This window comes from Herpailurus yagouaroundi, unplaced genomic scaffold (genome assembly GCF_014898765.1).
Source record: "Herpailurus yagouaroundi ecotype Mexico unplaced genomic scaffold, PumYag 166, whole genome shotgun sequence".
Classification (NCBI taxonomy): domain Eukaryota; kingdom Metazoa; phylum Chordata; class Mammalia; order Carnivora; family Felidae; genus Herpailurus; species Herpailurus yagouaroundi.
Window position 1 is genome coordinate 33,411,032 of NW_024412407.1, and position 23,271 is coordinate 33,434,302.

The 23,271-nt window shown below is 34.9% G+C and overlaps 1 protein-coding gene across 5 annotated transcripts in view; it reads left to right on the plus strand.

Annotated features, from left to right (window-relative positions):
* GUCY2C (guanylate cyclase 2C) overlaps positions 1 to 23,271 on the plus strand; it is a 146,707-nt gene that overhangs the window by 31,591 nt on the left and 91,845 nt on the right. For 3 of the 5 annotated variants that reach the window (XM_040488846.1, XM_040488845.1, XM_040488849.1), the window contains exons 2-4: positions 3,227 to 3,369; positions 10,992 to 11,083; positions 13,339 to 13,501. The gene's annotated coding sequence lies outside the window, so the exon portion shown is untranslated. Of the gene's footprint in view, positions 1 to 3,226; positions 3,370 to 3,408; positions 3,504 to 10,991; positions 11,084 to 13,338; positions 13,502 to 23,271 lie in introns of those variants that run through there. The other 2 variants (XM_040488847.1, XM_040488848.1) reach the window with 2 other exon arrangements.

Consider the following 23,271-nt stretch of genomic DNA (forward strand, 5'->3'; position numbering starts at 1 on the left):
TTTCAACGTTTATTTATTTTGGGGACAGAGAGAGACAGAGCATGAACGGGGGAGGGGCAGAGAGAGAGGGAGACACAGAATCGGAAGCAGGCTCCAGGCTCTGAGCCATCAGCCCAGAGCCTGACGCGGGGCTCGAACTCACGGACCGCGAGATCGTGACCTGAGCTGAAGTCGGACGCTTAACCGACTGCGCCACCCAGGCGCCCCACCAATAACTATTTTAAAAGAGTGTTCTGGGGGCGCCTGGGTGGCTCAATCGGTTGAGTGACTGACTCCCTATTTCAACTCAGATCATGATCCCAGGGTTGTGGGATTAAGTCCCTCGTCAGGATCCACACTGAGCATGGAACCTTGCTTGGGATTCCTCTCTTTCTCCTTCTGCCCCTAGCCCCCTCTCAAAATAAATAAACATTTAAAAAAAGAAAAAAATTAAAAATTTAAAAAAGAGTGTTCTGAATTGAACCATATTTTTGACAGATGGTCTGGGAATATTTCTGTGTGCCTAATGAGTAAATTGAAATAAAATAAAAAACTAATACTTGAAATGGCGGAGGAAACACAATTATTAATTAACATTGTCAAAGAGCATAAACAAATAATCCAGGCCAAAATAATCATTTGAGAATTATCCATGGTGACAATGCAGTTTTACATTCAGGTGTCAACCATTTCTTTCCTGAGCCCTGGGGAAACAGAGGCTTTCAACTGTGGAGGAAAGAAAGGAGGATATGTGAATGTGATCATTAACGGGAGAACAGGGCTTCTGTTGCTTTGTGAAGTGCAAAACAACCAATGGGTCACAGGAGGGCAGAATATGCTGGAAGCCCTTTGGAACTCAATTCTGAGAATGCCATTTCTTTCCCCTCAGGGAGCCCTGAAGAACAAGGAAATTACTTTGGTCAGTATGCCTGTGTGTGTGTCTGTAAATATTTTCGGCTTATTCCAGTCTCTGAAGCAATTGAGGTTTACCACAATGCTATTTAGGAGGTTTAATTTGAATTTGATATTGTAGGGAATTATTTTATGTAGGCTTCTATTTCGAGAGTATGCGTTTGACCTTCACTCAGCTGTGCTTTTTTTGTTACACAAGAACATGGGGCATAAGTGTCCAGAACATTAAATTTTATGTTTTTTAAAATTTAGAATTGAATGGGAATATATTGTAGAAATTTGTTTTGAAGGAGATTAAGATGTAGAAATGGCAGAATGGTTTCACTTTAAATAAATCAAATAAGAACAGGGTGGGCTAGGTTTAACATCTCCCCGGTTTTCATGGGATGTGTTAGACTGTGATAGAGTGAACTCTTGATTATGCAATTGTACCAAATTCGTGCTACATCCTTTAGGATGACATTCCATGTCTCTTCTTCCCACACCCAGTTCTTTCAAAATTGAAATCAGCCACCCAGGTCAGCACCAACAGTCCCTTGGGATCCCCCTAAGAAAGCAGGGGATGGGTCTCCAGAAACTGATTTTGTCAAGAACTGTTTTTAATCACTATGGAAGATGGACTCCAGGTGGATCTGGGATCCACAAAAACTGGAGGTGGTAATGATTACCACCTTAAGGGACTACTATCATGAGGCACTCAATGGAGCCATGAATTCTAATTGAAGAATTTGGTACCAAATGGTACCTAAAATTTCAGGTTTGGACTTCAACTTCATTCTTAAGATATATCTTAAGTAGAAAAAGATTTATGGTTTTCTTATGAAATTACATGAATTTTGAGTGTTTCCAGTAATTATAATTTACTCATATTTTTGTTACATTTAAATCCTGTTTTGTAACTTACCCTTCCATTCAAACCAATATTAGTAATTTCCTCAAAAGACATGATTTAGCATTTGGGTGTAATTAACAATGTGCAAGTATGGAAATACTATACTATACTACACACACACACACACACACACATACACACCTACACACAGTATATATAAGAATTACAATAGCACTAAGTCCAAAGTATACTCGGAAGAAAGTAGCTAGCCACTTTTTTCTGAAACTGGCAGCTTAGGAGGCATAAAAATATGTAATTGATGTTGAAACAACTGAAAGTTCAAGAGTTAGATGAATGGTAGGTATCATTTTAGAAAATCATAAATAAAGCAGAAAATAGTGAAAGCATCTTGTTTGTGATTATGAGTGTAGCTTTGTACAGCAGAGGATTTACAGTTTTGGAAGCAAGAAGGAATATCAGCAATGAGCATACCCGTCTTGGAAAAATCTGTGATAGACTGAGGGCCTCTGTGAAAGACAAATCAATAATTATATTTGAAGACAGCCTATTGAATTGATTCATATTATTGATAGCAAGTCTGAATAGTTTCTCTGTTGCCCATGAATTGAAACAAATTAAGAAAGATATTGATAGAAGCAAGAGAAGACAATCATTATTTCACACAAATCCAGAAGCCTAAATCAAAATGTGGTCATAGCCATTATGGATGAAGATAATACGATTTTCCTTTCAGGTATGACCATTTTTGCCTCGGTCCTGAGAGAACAATGTCTCACCTCTAGGGGAATGAGTGAGCAACATGTAACTCTGACCATTCAGGGGAAAGGAAAGCTTTTGACTTTTTGTGAAGTGCAAGTCATTGGGCCAGGGCTAGTAGAAGAAGGTACTGGAAGCTTTTTGATTCCCAGATCTGAAGATCCCCAGTTTCTTCCCAATGGAGAAGAAAGTTCTATTGGTTTCTATGCTTTCATCCTCTGAAACATTTTCAATTTCATGACTTTTCAAAACAATTGAGATTCAACACAATATCATTTGAACTTTATTTTGTAAAATGTGTTATTTATTATATACTGCTATACCTTTGTGGCCACTATATTCCTCCTCTTTTATTTCTCCCTTTTTGAACTTCACATCCATTTAGAAGTCTCTTAAACCTACAAAACATTATATTTGTCCTGATCTTTAAAAAATTTGGAAACTTTCTTCCACATACGGGGCTGAAGTGCCTAAGAGTAATGAACTGCAGCAGAGTGTTTCATTTGTCTCCTTGATTGGTTCTCTGCGAAAGAGAAAATAAAGTAGGAAGATAGATGGGCCCCATATTCAGGGAGCTCAGTGAGAATCTGTTGGGTCCAGGTAACTATTTTACCTGTTATTCATGGTATATATCAGAGTGTATTGGCATCAACACTGGGTTGCATAAGAATAATGAGTTCATGATACAACTAGATGGTATTCTCACATTGCTTGTCTTTTTCTCAGATTCAGTCCTATCAAAATGGAAGCCAGCCACTCAGTCCAGCACCACAAGATCTTTGGGAACCCAAGAAAGCAGTGGATGGCTCTCCAGCAAGTAACTTTGACAAGGGCTCCTATATTCAAATGTGACTGGAGGCTGACCCCTGGTAGGTGGTAGATCTGGGATCTACAGAGACAGGAAACTGTGATTATCAATCTAAGGGACTGCTGTCAGGAGGAGACTAATAAAGCCATGACTGATTGGAGACTCACCTGGTAACTGGGAGAAGTTAAATCTTAGGTATTTAAGGAAACTTATTTTTCAAAAATGATTGAATCAATATTTTGGAGGGTCACTGACCTAATGAAAATTTTTTTTGTTAAACTTTATTTTTAAAGTAAGCAATAGTAGAATATTTCTACTCATATATTTAAATGCTACTTTCTTCTTTAATATTGTAGTCACTGGTTGAGTTAAAGCACTTTTTCAGTCACTCATATACAAAATATTATTTTGCCTACTATGTTTATGTAATGTTTTTTGTTTGGAAAATTTAATACATGATCATGTTAAAAAAAATTTTTATAAAAAGATATAGTAAGTGGCCCTTCCACCCAGATCTCTTGGTAACTCATCACAAATCAGCTACTTTTAATAGATTTTTGTTAAACAAGATTTATTGAGGTAGAACTGAACTGTAACACTATGTAAGTTTAACATGTACAGTGTGATTATTTGGTACATGTATACATTGTAAAATGATTACCACAAAGGGGCACCTGGGTGGCTCAGTTTGGCTAAGCATCCAACTTTTGCTCAGGTCATGATCTCACAGTTCGTGAGTTTGATACCCCCATCAGGCTGTCCGCTCAGCACAGAACCTCCATGCCTGTCTCTCTCTGCCCTTCCCTCATTCACATTCTGTCACTCTCTCTTTCTCTCTCTCTCTTTCTCTCTGTCTCTCAAAAATAAATAAAACATTTAAAAATAAAACAAAAGAAATAAAATTATTACCACAAAAAATTACTTAATACATCCATCACCTCTCATAATTACCTTTTTTTTAAAATAGGGAGAACATTTAAGTTATATTCTCTTAGCAACTTTCAAGTCTATAATACAGTATCGAGAACTGTAATCATGCTGTGCACTAGATCCCCAGATCTTATCATCTAAAACTAGAAGATTATACCCTTTGACCAACATCTCCCCATTTCTCTGACACCCAGCCTTTGGCAACCTCCATTCTACTCTGTATTTTTATGAGTTTGGCTTTTTTAGGTTCTACATATAAATGAGGTGAAACAGTATTTGTCTTTCTCTCCCTGACTTATTTCATTCTGCATCATTTCCTCAGTATCCATCCATGTGTCACAAATAGCAGGATTTCCTTGTTTTTATGGCTGAATAATATTCCATTGTAGGTATTTTCCTTACCCATTCATTCATCAGTGGCAGCTTAGGTTGTTTCCATGTTTTGGGTATTGTGAATAATGCGACAGTGAACATGGGAGTGTAGATGTTCCTTTGAGATAGTGATTTCATGTTCTTTGGATGCATACCCAGAAATAGGATTGCTGAATAACATATATCAAGAGGTTAGCAAGTCTACTCCATAATATTGCTGCCTGGGCATCCATCTTGTTTGGCCAGGCAGACTGCAGAGGCCTTAAACTGACATTAGTTCCTCATGCAAGTTTCTGCCTCAGATAGCAGCAGGCAGTCATAAGTAAATGTAAGTTCCTATGGTGACTTTCCTCAATGGCCTTGTGATAAAAATCTCCCCTCTTCCTGGGGCCTTTCCTTTATGTGCTCCTTAGATAAAACCCCTGCAAAGCTAACCAAAACCCTACTCTTGTGGTTTGAATAGACCAATCTGGCCTTAGACCAGGATCTTTCTGTAAGCAAGTGCCCTAGGTTCTGCCACTCTCTGCCTGCACCAGGCCTTGACTTCCCATGTGGCCCCTCGAGGCATGCTGTGTGCTTTCCCTGAAACCTGTGAGTAGTAAAGTATTCTGTTTTAATTCTCTGTGGTCTTTTGTGGAAGCATAGCTCACCATCTGACATCCCAGGGCTGTACTTAACAGATGTCAATTTAATAAAGTCACAATAATATGGTAATTCTATTTTGAATATTTTAAAGAACTTTCATGCTGTTTTCTATGTGGCTTCCCCAATTTATATTCCAACCAACAGAGCACAAGTATGCCCTTTTCTCCACATCCTCGCCAACCCTTGTTATCTCTTGTTTTTTTGATACTAGCCATTCTAACAGGCATAAGGTGGTATCTCATTATGGTTTTGATCTTCATTTCCCTGATGGTTAGTGATGTTCAGCATCTTCTCATGTACCTGTTAGATATTTGGATATCTTCTTTAGAAAAATGTCTTTTCAGGTTCCCCCCCTATTTTATAAATGGATTATTTGGGGTTTTATTTTTTTGCTATTAAGCTGTAAGAGTTCTTTATGTATTTTGGATACCAGTCCCTTATCAGATAACTTTTTTGTAAATATTTTCATTCTATACATGGCCTTTTCATTTTCTTTCTTGATTGACTGATTTTATTTTATTTTTTTCTGTGCAGAAGCTGTGTAGTTTGATGTTTATTTTTGCTTTTGTCACTTGTGGTTTTGGTGTCACATCCAAAAATCATTGCCAAGACCAATGTCAAGGAGCCTTTTCTCTCTGTTTTATTCTAAAAGTTTTACATTATCAGGTCTTACCTTAAAGTCTTTTTTTTTTTTTAATTTTTTTTTTCAATGTTTATTTATTTTTGGGACAGAGAGAGACAGAGCATGAACGGGGGAGGGACAGAGAGAGAGGGAGACACAGAATCGGAAACAGGCTCCAGGCTCTGAGCTATCAGCCCAGAGCCTGACGCGGGGCTCGAACTTACGGACCGCGAGATCGTGACCTGGCTGAAGTCGGATGCTTAACCGACTGCGCCACCCAGGCTCCCCTTAAAGTCTTTAATCCATCTTAATTTTTGTGTGTGGTGTGAGATAGGGGTCAAGTTTGTTATTTTTCCTGTGAATATCCACTTTCCCCAGCACCATTTATTGAAGAGACTAATCTTTCTCCATCAAGTATTCTTGATTCCCTTTTCAAATATTGGTTGATCATACATGCATCAAATCTGTGCTCTCAGTTCTGTTTGTTTGGCCAATGCATTGGTTTTTATTCCAGTACCATACTGTTTGGATTACTATAGCTTTGTAATATAGTTTGAAATCAGGAAGTGTGATACCTCCTGCTTTTGCTATTTGAGGTCTTTTGTTGTTCTATACAAATTTTGGAATATATATATATATATATATTTTTTTTTTTTTTTCTATGTCTGTGAAAAAGTGCCATTGGAATTTTGATTGCATTGAATCTATAGAGGCTTTGGGGTAGAATGCATATTTTAACAATATTAATTCTTTTGATCCAACAAAACGATATCTTTCCATTTGCATCATTTTTTAATTTCTTTCATCAGTGTTTTATAGTTTTAAGGGTATAGATCTTTTGCTTCCTTGATTAAATTTATTCCTAAGTATTTTATTGTTTTTGATGCCACTATAAATAGGATTATATTCTTTATATCCTTTTTTTTTTTTTTTATTCTTTATATCCTTTGCAGATAGTTTGTTGTTAGTGCATGGACATGCAACTGGTTTTTGTATGTTGATTTTGTGTCCTGCAACTTTCCTGAATTTGTTTATTAGTTCTAACAGTTTTTTGGTGGAGCCTTTAGGAGTTTTCTTTATATAAGATCATATCATCTGCAAACTGAAAGAATATTACTTTGTTTCCTTTCCAGTTTGGATGCCTTTTATTCCTGTTTCTTACCTAATTGCTCTAGCTAGAAATTCCAGTACTATGTTGAATAAAATTGGTGAAAGTGGGCACCCTTGTCTTGTTCCTGATCTTAGAAGAAGAGCTTTCAGCTTTCACCATGGTATAATGTTAGCCATAAGCTTGTCGTATATGGCCTTTATCATGTTGGGGTCTGTTTATACCAAATTTGTTGAGAGTTTTAACCATGAAAAGATGTTGAATTTTGTCAAATGCTTTTTCTGCATCTGTTGAGATGATCCTAAGGTGACTTTTTATTTTTCATTCTATTAATGTGGTATATTACATTTATTGATTTGCATGTATTGAACCATACTTGCATGCGAGGGATAAATCTCACTTGATCATGGTGTATGATTCATTTAATGTACTGTTGGTTTGTTAGTATTTTGTTGAAAATTTTTGCCTCTGGATTCACCAGGAATATTAGCCTTCAGTTTTCTTTTCTTGTAGTGCCCTTATCTGGCTTTGGTGTCAGGGTAATGCTGGCTTTGTGAGTCTGGGAGTGTTCCCTCCTCTTCGCTTTTCTGGAAGAGTCTGACGATTGGTATTAGTACTTCACATGTTTCATAGAATTCACCAGTGAAATCATCTGATCGGGGCTTTTCTTTCTTGGGAGGTTTATGGCTATTGATTTAATCTCCTTACTTGTTCTTGGTCTGTTCAGATTTTCTATTTCTTCCTGATTCAGTCTTGCTAGGTTGTATGTTTCCAGTAATTTATCCTTTTCTTCAAGGTTATCCAATCTGTTGGTGTATAATGTTCATAATGGTCTCTTACAATCTTTTGTATTTCTGCAGTATCAGTTGTAATACCTCCTCTCTCTAATTTTACTCCATTTTTTCCTTTTCTTATTTAGCTTAGCTAAAATTGTCAATTCTATTTTTCTTTTCAAAAAACCAACTCTTACTTTCAATGATCTTTTCTATTTTTTAATCTTTGTTATTCCCTTCCTTCTGCTAAATTTGGATTTAGTTTCTTTTTCTTTTCCTAGTTTCTAGAGGTGTAAAGTTAGTTTGTTGATTTGGGATCTTTCTTTTTTAAAAATAGGCATTTATTGCTATAAACTTCACCCTTTGATCAGCTTTTGCTGTATCTATAAGTTTTGGTATTTCCACTTTCATTTGTGTTTCCACTTTCATTTGATTCAAGATATTTATGATTTTCCTTTTGATTTCTTCTTTGGCCCATAGGTTGCTTAGGAATGAGCAACTTACACATATTTATGAGTTTTGCAGTTTTCTTTCTGTTATTTATTTCTAGTTCCATACTATTGTGGTTGGAGAAGATACTTGGAATGACTTGAATCTTTAAATTTGCTAAGACCTGTTTTCTGACATAACATCATCTATCCTGGAGAATGCTGTTGGATGGAATCTTCTATATTTATCCATTAGATTCATTTGGTCTAAAGTATAGTTCAAGTCCAATGTCTCCTTATTGATTTTCTTCCTGGATGATCTGTTCATTATTGAAGGTGGGGTATTGAAGTCCCCTACTATTACTGTATTGTTGGCTACTTCTCCCTTCAAATCTGTTGGCATTTGCTTAATATATTTAGGCGTTCCAATGTTGTATGCATATGTGTTTACAGTTGTCAAGTCCCCTTCTGAATTGACCCCTTTATCATTATACAGTGACCTTTTTCTCTTGTTTGAGTTTTTGACCTAAAGTCTATTTTGTCTAATAGAAGTATAGCTATCTCTTTTCTCTTTTATTTGTAATATTTATATGGAATATTTTTTCCATCCCTTCACTTTGAGTCTGTGTGTTTTTAAAGGTGAAGTGAGTCTCTTATAGGCAGAATATAGTTGGCTTTTTTTTTTTTTTTTGTCATTGTAATCTTTTTAGCCACTCTTTGGATTAGAGAAACCAATTCATTTACATTTAAAGTAATTATCAATTTGTAAGGACTTACTAGTGACATCTTATTAGTTTTCCAGTTCCTTTGTTTCGTTTTCTTCTCTTCTTGTCATTCTTTGTGAATTGATGATTTTCTGTAGCAATATGCTTTGATTGCCTTCTCTTTATCTTTTGTACCTACTGTAGGTTTTTGCTTTGTGATTCATAGGGTTTACATACCATTTTAACATCATAACATAACATAGATATAATAGTCTATTTTAAGCAAATAATGATGTAACTTTGATTACTTACAAAAATTATTCTTTTACTTCTCCCTGCATATTTTATGTTTTTGTTGTCACAACGTATATTTCTTTAATTTTTTTATATTTATTTATTTTTGAGACACAGAGAGAGACAGAGTGTGAGCAGGGGAGGGGTGGAGAGGGAGACACAGAATCAGAAGCAGGCTCCAGGCTCCCAGCTGTCATCACAGAGCCTGGCATGGGGCTCGAACCCACATACTGTGAGATCATGACCTGAGCCAAAGTCGGACACTTAGCTGACTGAACCACCCAAGCGCCCACAACTTACATTATTTTATATTGTGTGTCCATTAACAAATTATTGTAGCTATAGTTATTTTTAATACTTTTGTTTTTTGATCTTCATACTAAAGTTAAGTGATTAACATACTATTATATTACAGTATTAAAATATTCTAAATTTAATGTTATACTTACCTTTACCAATGTATTTTATATTTCAGCTTTAAGGACTGCTTTCAGTATTTCTTGTAAGGCTGGTCTAGTGATCATAAATTCTCCCGTTTTGTGTGTATCTCAAGAGTCTTTATCTCTCTTTCATTTTTGAAGGACAACTTTGCTATGTAAACTATTCTTGTTTGGCAGGTTTTTTCTTTCAGCACTTTGATTATATCATCCCACTCTTTCCTGGCCTGAAAGGTTTCTGCTGAGAAATCCACTGAAAAGCCCTATGGCATTTCCCTTGTATGTGAGAATTCTTTTCTCTACCTGCTTTAAAAATTTTCTTTGTCTGAAGTTTAAATACTGGGAAAAAAACTAAAACAAAATACATGTTACTTAAATCACCAATTGTCACTTAACAGTGTCTGAAATTACTAGTCTATGCAATTAGCCAGATGATATGAATTAGAGACATAAAATTCTGCAAGGAAGAGGGCAAAGTAGCTTTTCAGATTATGTCATTGTAAATCTACAAAACCAAAGGAATCAAGTTAAAAACAACTAGGAAAAATAAGATCATTCAATATTCTGACTTGTTAAAAATTAAAATACAATAAGTAATATGTTGTTAGATATAAATAATAATCAATTGGAACATAAAATGAAAGCATAAATAAGAGAAAAAATACCATTTTCAACAGCAACAAATAATTTTAATACTTGGGAGAAAATTAATACAAAATATATTGAACATGGATATTTTTAAATTAAATTTATGGAGGGACATCAACTCAAAACTATACCAACCTAGGACCTCTCAAATACTTGAATGATTTGAATACTTTAAATGATGTACCTTGATCTTTTTCAAAAATATCTGATACTATAAACAAACAAATTATTATAGATTATTCTATACATTTAATACAATCCCCCCAAACTGCAGAAGGAAGTTTGTTAGGGGGTTTGGAATAAACTATATGTTTATTATTGAGTTTATTTTGTAAAAATTCATGCTACCATCTGACATTTTGTAGAAATAATTTATGTATGTATAGAAAGATGTTGCGAAGTAATAAGTATCAGTGATTTTTTTTCGTAGTAAAATAACTTACCAAAGAAGTGAAGACAATGGACATCATTTATAAAATGTAGCTGGAGAAAAGTGAAGCTATCGATGCCAGAAAACCAATGCTGACTGTAAAATTGCCATAAGAGGTCATAATAACTGTTATGAATTCAGTCATTGCTTTCCAACTACCAGATAAGGAAAGACTAGAACAACTGATTTCAAAGTATTTTATTGACACTTCATTGATTTCTAATTTCATTTATGTGATTTCTTTAATCACACTAACAAAATCAAGCCTGGAATTAACTTTTTTTCTCTTCAGATATGCCATCATGGAGTCTGTAGAACCTGGAAAATTAGAATCTGTTAGATGTGGGAGAATGAGAGGAAGATAGGTGATTGTCAACACTCCAGGTAAGAAACATATCCTCAACTTTGTGTGAGATGCAAGTCTTTGGTCCATGCCCAGTTTTGCCTATATCAAAAGCCACATGGGTCAGTGGGTGTTACATATATTTTCCTAATTAATAGGACATTTCATTTATTTTTTTAAGCTTATTTATTTTTGAGAGATAGAGAGATAGTGAACAAGGGAGGGGCACAGAGAGGGAGACAGAATCCCAAGCAGGCTCCATGCCTTCAGTGCAGAGCCTCATACGGGGGCTTGAACTCATGAACCATGAAATCCTGACCTGAGCTGAAACCAAGAGTCAGACGCTTAACTTATTGAGCCACCCAGGCACCCCATGACATTTCCTTATTTTTATTCAGTTATTTCATTATATCATGAAGTACAGAGGGGAAGACAACATTCTTCATATTAAACAATATGCAAATTGAAATATCTAACGATGCTGCGACTCTAACTTCATAATCTTCCTCAGAGTATTGTTTCATTTCTCTTCACTGTCCATTTCCTCTGTTGTCTTATTTATTCAGTATTTTCTTTCTTGTTTTATATTTTCCACTTGTCGATTTATTTTTGTTAAAGATTATATGAACCTAGGACTTCTCATATTTGAGTGAAGGGAAAAATTTCTCATAGATTCCCTGTATTAGTTTATTTCCGTAGTTCATGCTGCTTAAATAAATGCCAACAAACAATGAGATAATTTACTTTTTATGCTTATATTTCTTATTTAAAAACTATAAAGCAAAACCTAATTGATAAATTAATTAGCAAAAAACTATAAATCCTATTGTTAACCAAGTTTAGAGGGACTGGGAAGATGTTTTGCTGCAAATAAATCGCAAAGAGCAAAAAAAAGATATTTTACTTATGTTCGATTTGACTATTTGGCTTTACTTGGAACATTTTTTGAGTTGTTATCATCACCATTTTTATTTTCCTTTTTTAATTATACACATTTTGTCAAAGACTGATCCATTATTTCGGCAGATCAATTCACTTACTAGAACACTTCAAAATGATTTAAGATGCCACTGACTAAAAATAATTTATTGTATACAATTATCCTACTTTGGCTAAGTAACTTGAATATTGATACATGCAAAGGTAGCATCCATCTAATACATCTGCTTGCTAAGTAAATATACTGCCAATTTTTTGAATATGGTATTGTTCTTTCAGGGGAAAAAAATTTCTTGGCATAATTAGAAAGGGAATTATGGGTAGAAAGTGGAAATAAGGGTAAATAGAAAAATACCTAAATATAAATATAAAAAAGACCTGAAAGAATTTAACTATTAGTCATTTCTACTTTGAGAAGAGGGGTGGTATTTAGGAAAGGGTAAAAAATTTATTTTTATTTTTCCATCCATAGATGCTGCACTGAATAGCCATGAATTCACATATTAACTTTTAATATAAAATTAGTAAAATCAGAAAAAAATTAAGTTAACTCATTTTGTACTTCTGCATAGAAGACCACACTTCATTTTACAAACAAGACCTAAACCTCTCATTTAGTGATTGTCTTTCTTTATCTACTTAATTTCTTATGCCTAGAAGTCAAAATTATCTTAGGATTAAAAATACTCAGTGAACATACCTTTATAATGTAATAAATCTTTTCTTTGACTAAAATAACCTTTAATGTTAAGTCCATTTCTATAACAGTATCTGTGGTTAATGATCAGAAAAATAAATATGTAAGGAAGGCAATAGAAATAAAGATCACATAAAATATCACCTTTCTTTCCCTTGCTTATACTATAAATAGGAAATATCAGAAGCAATGTAGAAAACCGTTATAATTGCCATTCGTCCCAAGCCATATTCTGACAACAGAATTAATTTAAAACTTGGAATCTAGACATGAATCATGGGAATCAATTCTCTTTTGCATGAAGCCATTTGTAGAGAATCAGGAGATGACTGGTAGTTTGAATTCATAATAATAGTAACAATGGTACATTTTAGCCAGATCAATAGATATAAGGTATAGTTTATATATCAACTTTTCAAGAAATGGAAATATTTTTCCCCATTACTTCCCCTTAAAAAAAAGTCACTTCCCATTCTGCCAGCAGTACATTGCACTTTTCTTTTGGTGTATAGCTCACTTTGGCTATCACTTTGGCATTTAAGGTCCAATGCTATCTCGGGGGAAACATCTACCCAACAATCTCCGTGATCCTTTGATATATCCTGACAAGCTATTGATGGATCTTTCATGAGTGACTTTGATAAAATCCCTTGTATTCAGACCCGAAAAGAGACTGAACCCTGGTGAATCACGGATCTGGGTACCCCTTGGGCTGTGGCCATTGTGTCATCCACCAACTGAGAAGAATGGGTCATGAAGAGAGAAAAGGAGCTGTTGTTCGGCCTGGACACTCACCTGCTTACAGTGGCAAAACAAATTCCAGGTAAAGATCGAAACTTTAAGCTTCAAAAATAACAACTGAATAACTCAGTAAGTGTTTATATCGGTTTATGCCCATGCAGCAGTAGTTCTTTTCTCTCATTGTAGTTTGGAGAATCAACTGTATATGTGCTGCCGGAGTGAGCACTGGAGAATCAACTGTAGACAAAGATATCTGTATCATCTAGGTATATGGAAACAGATGCACTATTCTCAAATGAACATTTAATGTATTTAAGTTGATCTTTCAATTTGCTAAAAGGGAACCCTTCCTTGAGGTAAAAAGAATGACGTTAACATGAGCATTTCATAAGATTTACCGGTAATTCGATTGAAATAATTAATTAATTCGGCCAAAATAATCCAAGCAGTTGATACCATATAATTAAATACTATAACTTTTTCTAGAATGAAAACATAAATATGTAGTACCAGCTCTAGATGTAAGCTAGGTATGTCAACTCTATTTAACCATAAAATTTACCTTTTCATGTATCTTAAGCTCGAGTAATGTGAGGAATGTAGATAATCCCATTTGTATCCATAAGGCAGGTGGTTTCCTGGAAAGTTGGTACTGGAACCTAGATTCTTACAGCAGTGATACAGTGAGTCTTTTTCTTTGTTTTTGCAGCATAGAAGAGACAGATTAGCAATCTTGACAATATAACTTTTACACAGATGAAGTGAAAGATATGCAGGAAGCATAGAGGCAGTGAAAGAGGCAATAACAGTCTCAATTTGCAAAGCAGTGACATAAGATTTTTTTTTTCCTATTTGATTTGCTACCATACACTCATATTACTTTGTTAACTTTTTAAAAAAGATCCACTTGGAGAAACATAACAATTCATGATTTAAATGAGAGTGATGTAGTAATTACCCAGAAGTATATAAAATTTCCCTTTTATTGTTATCTGTGAACTATTTACAATGAATTTTAATTTCCTCTGGTCATTAATTATCTGCATATTTAATATTTCAGAAGTATCTCCAGTACTGCCTCATAGGGTAGATACAACCCAGTCCAATACCTTGAATCTGTCTAGATCTTTTCAAAAAGCCATCGTCTTTGGTAAAGTTATGTATATTCTGACCTATTAAGAGACTAATTTCCTGTTCAATGGTAGATTTGGCCTTTCCAGCAAAATTTGTTACTCAGCAAACAAAGAGATTGTTGCCAGGAAGAAATAAATGAAGCAATCTATGATTCTAGCTGGAGATTAATTTTTTTAATGTTTATTTATTTATGAGAGAGAGACAGACAGAGCGTGAGCAGGAGAGGGGCAGAGAGAGACGGACACACAGAATCTGCAGCAGGCTCCAGGCTCTGAGCTGTCAGCACAGAGCCTGATGCAGGGCTTGAACTCACGAACCACAAGGTCGTGACCTGAGCCAGAGTCAGACGCTTGACCGACTGAGCCACCCAGGTGCCCCAAGTCGGAGATTAATGTGAATATTGTGCCACATTAAATCCCAGGTATGAATCCAAGTTTTGAATTCTAGAAGGACCATATGTTTATCTTTTTTTGTTTTCACTGATTTGGAGATACGATGTATATTCAAGAATTAGAATATAATGAAATTAGAAGAGCTGCATCAACGTGATTCTGTCCCAGGGTCAGATAACTTCACAGCTTAGCACCTTCAGTGACTCTAGATCCTCTGAAAGAGCCATAGATGAATCTACGAAGGCTCTTGCATTCAAACAGAATTGGAGGATGACCCATGTCAGATGGTAGATTTGGGCTCACTACCTGTTGTCAACTATATTTCAGTCATTGACAGCGCAGACTTTTGCCATGAAAATCTGTAAGAGGCTATAATTCTGGTTGGAGAGTCCATCTGAGAAAGATGGCACATTGAACCCCAGATATTAAATCCAGATTTTAATTTAACATTAACTTGGTAACATAAATAATTTCACATTAAATATCAATGTAATTGAGGGAAGAAATGAAAATTATGAAGGGAATTTACACAATTACTTTCATTGTATTATATTGACACTTCATGTGAAATTGTTTATATTACCTCTAAAAACCAGTGTAGGACTTTCTTCTCTCTTCAACATCAAAGTGTAGGACTACTTTTAATCAACAAATAAAGGACGTTATTCAAAAATTTATAGTGTAGGACTTTCTTCTCTCTTCAACATCAAAGTGCTGACTACTTTTAATCAACAAATAAAGGACGTTATTCAAAAATTTATACCTAATTTAGTTGCAGCTGAGTGACACATAAACTGATACTGTACCAACATCAACAAAAATGTCACTTATATTTTCCCCATAATTCGTGGATTATCAAAAAGGTAAGTTTACTACCGAGGTAGATCAGAATTAATTAACTGGCAAAACACATGAAAAGAAAAAACGATATTCATCGGCAATTGCATCAAGGGTGATGATAATAATTAGTGTCTGTTGGTGTTAGTCAAGGCAACCTTAGTCTTATACAGCGATTTGAGGGTTGAGCTAAGTGGGGTGGGTAATAGACTATATAAGCAGCTACATTTCAGGTGTCATGTGATATGGCATGGAAGAAAAGTCATATTTCTGTGCTATTAGTAAATATGGAGAGCTCTTGGGATGAACAAAAGAACAATGCTGTTTCTACCCTCCCAGAGTTAACTTTTTATTGAGGAAAGAGAGTATTTAAGAAATTGATGAAAGTACAATGCATTCGGCACACAGAGGGCAAGGTGAAGAGTGTACATGTGAGGTCAGAAAAATAAATAGGATCTGAAGCATACATAATAGTGAAAAATTGGAAGCAATTTAAATTTCCAATAACAAGGAATCAGTTAAATAAGTAATTTTCAACCCCTGAAAATGATAGAGGTATATGAATATATATTTATATACATATAAATGTACAAATTTATATATATTTACAAAATTATATATATATACACATATATAGCTAAATATATATACATATATATGTATTTAGGTATATATATAGAGATATAAATATATAAATTTTTAAATGTTTGCAATTTACCAAGTGAAAACAGTTTCAAAATCATGTGTGTATTTAGATAAGTAGTCTATTGATAGAAAAATATATATTTATATGTGTTTCTGTATGGAAAAATCTTATGATGTACACTGAAATCTTAATGGTGTTTATCTTTTTATGGCAAGATTTTAGAGAATTTTTATTTTCTTCTTTTAACCAACGTAAATTTTTTACACACAACTATCTTTTCTATAAATATGTATCCTGTTAGTTTAAAGTAGTGTTTCTTTTTAAGCTATATGAAACGTGACTGAGATTCATCAGAATAACACAGTTCAATCAGAGGATTGAATCAGCAATCAGAACAGGCAAATCCTCTAAATGCTAAAATCTTGCAAGAACACTTTATTAGTGTTTGATTATTAGTTTGATACTCCATTAAAACAAAAGGAAGTTTTTCTGAGAGAGAGAGAGGGGCAGAGGGACAAGGAGAGAGAGAATCTTAGGCAGGCTCTATGCCCAGCACAGAGCCTGTTTGGGGGGGGGGGGGGGCTTGATCTCCCCACCATGAGATCATGACCTGATCCAAAATCAAGAGTCAGACACTTAACCAACTAAGTCACCCCAGTGCCCAGATTCTTGTTTAAGATGGAAAATATATCCTCTTTTGATTTGGAGAAAAATGTGGGGAGATCATTTTAGAAAATGCGGTTTATGTGTCCATGGCCCTTTGTTTCCTGGCCCTGGAAAATAAGAAGAGTTTGAACATTCTGAAAATTATTTAAAATGTTGGAATGGCCACCAGGATCTTCCTTGGTGTTGATACATATTGAATGAATAATGGATGAGTGAGTGAGTGAACGAATGAATTCATGAATGGATGGATGAATAAATGAAGAGGGGATTCTAGAAGATTAAAAACTTAAGTTAAAAAGGAAAAAAGCAACATAATATTCCGCCACCAAGAAAGAGTTCCCAGTGTTACTGCTCTCTAGCAATAACATAGTGTTCTCTTAACTCACCTACTGGCTCCTCTGCCTACAGGTGATTTACTTGTTGCATATACCACAGCCTCCTGTATTGAAGCAAAGTAGGTTTGGAAACTGAGTCAATTGGTAAGAACACCGAAGTCAAAGTATCTTAAACAATAAGGAAGTAAGCACATGACATACGAAGGTACAGTGGCACTGGGGTTGGCGGCGCAGTGGCATCATCAGTGCTGGCTTCATCTCAGGCAGTGGTGAGATGGCTGTGGCAGGTCCAGGTATGTCGCCTGGACAGGCTGATGTCTGGAGTCAGAGAGAGACCATCGTTTCCCTCCTACTCTTCTTTAAGAGCAAAGAAAACTTTGGCGAGGTCCCTGAAAGACCTCCCCACATATCTCATTGGCCAAAATTGTATCACGTGGCCGGGCCTCAAGTAATGATAACAAAGGCAGTGGAGCTACCACAGCTCAATCAGCCACTCAGGGGTCACCCCTGGAACCGGGCAGGAGCCATGCCTCCCCAAAAGCTCATGTTCAGAATCAGCGGATCCAGGAACAAATTATGCTTCTGGGCGGAAAAAGGAAGGGACTTAAGGTCATTATAGATATCTTTAGCAACTGAGAGATGAAATTTAAATGGGTGCTTTTAAACTTCTGTCATTTTCTTCCTTCTCCCAGCAGTTGGGAGTCTTCCCAGCAACCTTTCTCTTATATTTTTTTATGGTATTTACTGTTCCCACATCCTTTTCAGCTTTCTTCTGTTGCCAACAGAAAGAGATAGAAAATGTGCCACGTTACAGTGAAAAATGAGACACTTTTGTGGCAGTTGACTATGTATTAAATATTTCCACGAGCTAACCTCTAATTGGTATCTCATTTCAGTATAGTAAACTTTGTTTATTATGAATCCATCATTTTTTACGTACACTAAGCTGGGTTTATTCTTGCCTTGACTGGGTTGTTTTGACAGTTAATAAGTAATTCTAGGTATAAATTATTTAAGTAACTTTCCACAAAGCATTGTGCTATGAAATCAAAGCTTTCATCACCTACCTTAATTTGATTCTGGAAAAAACGTACAGAAAGTTAGATACCTACGTATGAAGTTGTCGTCTTTTTCCTTTCATCTTCTAGTGGTTGCATTGTTGTTACACCGTTGACACGAAATTGGTTTTCTGTTTCATATATAAATTAGACTAAATAATAGAACTTCTTGACAGAATAAGATACTTGCATTATTCACAATTCAAGTGTTCCTTCCGTAGTGTAGAGAAGGTATACAGATAAATATGTATCGTACACTTTCCTCATTATTCCCTTTCTTTAACTCTCATACACACAAAACAGCTTTGCACTGGGCCGATACCAACACTTAAGGCTAACCACCTTCCTTTTTCCCTCACGAAATTGGACAGCAGTTCCTGCCATATCAGGTCATTAACTGTTTATTGCTCAGTTAATTGAGTGCCATATAAAAATGAACTGGCCCGGGGCGGGGGGCCCCCCGGCATTATCTGGCCTTCCCACCTGGGCAAGCTATGAACTGAGGATCTGGGAACCAATATAGTCATGAGGTAAAGAAAGAAAATTAAAGACAAAATTCAATGGTAGGCTTTCAGTTCCAGGAAGGTAGGATAGAATGTACTTGTTCCCTGGTAAGTACACCAAAAACCTTGGACATTATATATAAAGCAAACAAAAGAAGGCTCTGAAAGGTGAAGAGAAAAAAACAGATTAAACTTTAAATTACAATACTGCTCATAATTACTCAAAAAATAAATACTTTGGTGTAAATCTAACAAAGCACACATATTCCTTGTGGACTGAAAACTACAAAACTCTAATGAAAGAAATCAAGTAAGATCTAAGTAAATGGAGAGACATGTATTCATGGATTGGAAGATGCAACATCTTAAAAGTATCAGTCCTCCCAATATTTCTATCAAAATATTAGCAAGGTTTTCTGAAGGCATAAACAATATTACCTTAAATTTTATGTGGAGAGATAAAAGACTACAATAGCTAAAACAATTTTTAAAAAAAGAAAAAAAGAAGGAAGAATCAGTCTATGCAATTTCAAAATTTATTATATAAGTGCAGTCATCAAGACTGTTTGTCACAGGTAGAAACAAATCCATCCATCACTATAACCAAACAGAGAATCCAGAAATAAACCTACACAAATATGATTTTTGGCAAGAATGCAAAGCAATACAATGGAGGAAACACAGCCTTTTCAACAAATGGTATGGGAGCAATTGGACAATCATAGGCAAATGAATGATGAATGAATGATTGAATGAATGAATGAACATCATGACGCTCTATCTCAGTGGCACTTATAAAAAAATTAACTCAAAATGGATCATCAACTTAAGCATAAATTTAAAACTATAAAACTATTAGAAAAAAAACATAAAGGAAAATCTTTGGGATCTACAGCTAGGCAAAGAGATCTTAGACACAACACAAAGTGTTATCCATAAAAGGAAAGTTCCATAAACTGGACTTAATCAAATTTAAAACTTTTTTCTGTGATAGATACTTTTAAAGAGGATGAAAAGAAAAAGCTACAGAATGGGGAAAATATTTGCAAACCACATATTTGACAGAAGAGTAATATATGAAAATATATAAAGAACTCTCAAAATTCAACTATAAAATTATAGATAATACAATTAGGTCATGGGCAAAAGACATGAACAGACATTTCACCAAAGATATGCAAATGGAAAATGTACATAGGAAAAGATGTTCAACATCTATAGCTATTAGGGAGATGAAAATTAAAGGAACAGTGAGCTATTACTACATACCAGTTAGAATGGCTAAAACTAAAAATAGTGGGAACAGTGAATGCTGGTGAGGGTGCAGAGAAATTGGATCACTGGTACGTTGTTGATGGGACTATAAAATGGTATAGCCATTCTAGAAACAGCTTGGCAGTTTCTTACAAAATGAAATATACAAATATCATGCTACCCAGCAGTTGTACTCATTGACATTTATCCCAGAGAAATGAAAATTGGTATGCACAAAAAACCTGTACATGATTGTTCATAGCAGCTTTTCTTATGATAGTCTAAAACTGGAACGATGTAGATATCTTTAAATAGACAAATGGTTAAACAAATTATGGTACATTTACACCATGCTCAGCAATAAGAAGAAGAAACTAATGTATACAACAACCTGCGGGAATCTCCAGAGAATTAAGCTGATAAAAAAAAAAAAAAAAAACAATCCCAAAAGCTTATATATATACTGTATATCTCCACTTACATAACATTCTAGCTTTCCCTTTATAATTTTTACATTATTGTATCTGTTTTACAAAACACCCTCTATGAACAATTAAAAACAGATCATTCCAGCTTTATACAACTCTTTCAAAGAATAGAAAAAGAAATAATAAGTCTTCAACGCATGTTATGGGATTAGTACAACCTTGGCATCCAAACCAGACAAAGGAATGAAGGTAAATTACAGGCCAATATTACTCAAGACATACTGCAAAAATCCAAAATCCAAAAATCCAAATAAATATTAGCAAACCAAATCTAGCGACATATAAATAAAAAAATAAATATATCATGACCAAGTGGAGTATATTACAGGAATGCATGAAAAAATATGCTAATATAATTTTCTCATTAAACAATAAAAGTAGGGACATCTGGGTGGCTCAGTCAGTTGAGTGTTGGACTCTTGATTTCAGCTCAGGTCACAATCCCAGAGTCATGGAATCAAGCCACATGTCAGGCTCCACGCTCAGCATGGAGCTTGGGATGCGCTCTCTCTCTCTCTCTCTCTCTGCCCCTCCCCCCCTTAAAAAACACAAAGAAATAAATAAAATAAAATAAAAAGTAGAAAGGCATTTGATCATATCAGTAGATGCAGAAAAACAATACAATTAAAGCATTCTTTTATGATGAAAAACTTGGAAAACTTGAAATAGAAGGAAATGTCACTAACATAAAAGAATCTGAATAAAATAACATCAAAACCAAATCCTTAGAGTGAATATCACACTTACTGGTAAAATGTTAAAAAGCATTATCTTCAAAATAAACATAACAAGATATATACTGTTAGTTGAAAACAGGAAATAAGAAAGGAGGGGGAATAATATAAAAACAGTCTTACCTTTCCACCTAAGCAAACTAAAATGCACAGTCTCCTTACTCCTGTTTAAAACAACACAATAAAGGGGCACCTGGGTTGCTCAATTGGTTAAGCCATAAAGCATTTGACTCTTGGTTTCAGCTCAGGTCATGACTTCATGGTTTGCATTGGGCTCTGTGCTGACAGTGTGGAGCCTGCTTGGGATTCTTTGTCTCCCTCTCTTTCCGCCTCTCCCTGCTCTCTCTCTCTCTATCTCTCTTTCAAAATAAATAAACATTTAAAAAAAGAAAAAGGAGAAAAATATCATTTAGTAAATAATGTTTTCCTATACTGAAAATTTATTTTATCTACTACATTATTAGTATGTAATAAAAGAGTTTAGCAGGTTGTCAGATACAACATCAATACAAAAACCTTTTCATTTTTATCCATAAACAATTACAGATTTAAAAAATACAACTTAGGGGCACCTGGGTGGCTCAGTTGGTTGGGCATCCAACTTTGGCTCAGGTCATGATCTCGAGGTCCGTGAGTTCGAGCCCACGTCGGGCTCTGTGCTGACAGCTCGGAACCTGGAGCCTGCTTTGGATTCTGTGTCTTCCTCTCTCTCTGCCCCTCCCCTGCTTGCACTTTGTGTGTGTGTGCGTCTCTCTCTCTCAAAAATAAATAAACATTAAAAAAGTACAACTTGTAATTTACTTAATAATAACAAACATGTATAAACATATAGGAGTTATGAATAATTCTTATAAATAATGTACACTATTCTTATGTATGTAATTGTAAAACTTCGTTTAGATACATCAATAAAGATGTCAAGTAAAGGGACAGACTTACCATGTTCCTGAATAAGAAGTCTCATTATTGTAAGGATTTCAAAAATCCCCATGTTGATCATGTTCATAGTTTTTAAACTTTACACTATCCCCTAAAGACACTATGGAAGAAATTAACTTTTTTTTTTTTTTAACAAGTAAGGAGGATTATATTGTCTTTCTAGCTGCTTCATCTAAATCCTAAAATAGTTTGCGCTTCACTCAAGTGTAATAATGAGAAGGGGAAAATAGAAGAATACAAGTTCTATATTGGTTTAGAGGCAATATTAAAGTCTGATTATAATAATATTTAAAAATCGGAGATAACTTTCAGAAGATTATGGTCATCAGGAAATTAATACTGAAAACTATAATAAACCACCAGATAAGGCTTTGCACTTTTCACATTACTGCCAAATCCACCTTATCTTTTAATTCATCAAGATCCTCTTAAAAATCTATTTATTTAATAAATATTTATTGAATTTTGACTATATTGTTTTAGGAGATAGAGATACAGAAATGAGTAAGGCAGTGTATTCCTTGAATTCATAGAAATTAAATTCTAATGGGGGGACTTAATTAATTAACTAACAAGATAGTATTAAATGATAACTTTTGTAAAGAAAAGAAAGCAAGGTAATGTAATAGAGAATGAATAGGGGAAAGAGATGTTTTTTAAACTAAGCAATCAAAAGAAATGCCTCTAGGAGGTGCCATTTGAGTGGAAATCTGATAACAGTAAGGACACCATCCTACGGAGAGTTGGAGAGTTGTAGGCAAGGGAGCAGCTAATGCAAATACCCTTCAGTGGGTGGAACTTTCTCACCAAGGCAGACAGTGATAAGAGGTGAGACCTGCAATGTGGCAAGATGATTATCCCGTAGA